Raw genomic sequence first — 631 nt, 5'->3', positions numbered from 1 at the left:
TAATTATTTTAAATCAACATTATCTAGAATAGTGCATGCTGACGTCAGCATGATGTCAGCAGTCAACTGTGACCATTGACCGGTCAAACTGACGTGTGGGACCCGAATGTCATTGTCTCAGACTAAGTAAACCTGTTAATTAGACTAACTAAGTGATTAGGTTAATTCATTTTAATTAGATTAGTTAAGCAGGGTTAATTAAACAGGATTAATTAGGTTAATTAATTCCTTAATTAAGTAATAATCATATTTTTCTTTTTTTATCATTTTCGTTCTAGGGCAAGGGCCCACTAGTCAGTGGCTCGAGTGCCATAGTGGGTTCAGGTGCTGCGGGCGCCGCCCGAACAAGCGCCGCGGGTGCGGGTGCTGGGCGCAGTCCGAGCGGGAGCACACCCAGGACCACGCGGGGCGGTGACAGGCACGTCAGTCCGGGGTAGGGCCGGCGAGGTTGGGGGAGGGCCGGCCAGTGCTGGCGAGCGGCGGGGCCAAACAGGCAGGGATGACGACGGGGCCAGGCGGACGTGGGCATCACCGGAGCGGGGTGTGGCCCTGGGCTGCAGTAGTCGCTGGCGGCGCAGAAGCCAGAGGCAGGCGCGCGTGGCCAGGCGAAGCGCGAGCGGCACGTGGGGGG

This window comes from Triticum dicoccoides, chromosome 4A, assembly GCF_002162155.2.
Source record: "Triticum dicoccoides isolate Atlit2015 ecotype Zavitan chromosome 4A, WEW_v2.0, whole genome shotgun sequence".
NCBI classification, from domain to species: domain Eukaryota; kingdom Viridiplantae; phylum Streptophyta; class Magnoliopsida; order Poales; family Poaceae; genus Triticum; species Triticum dicoccoides.
Note: the sequence above shows the minus strand (reverse complement) of the source record.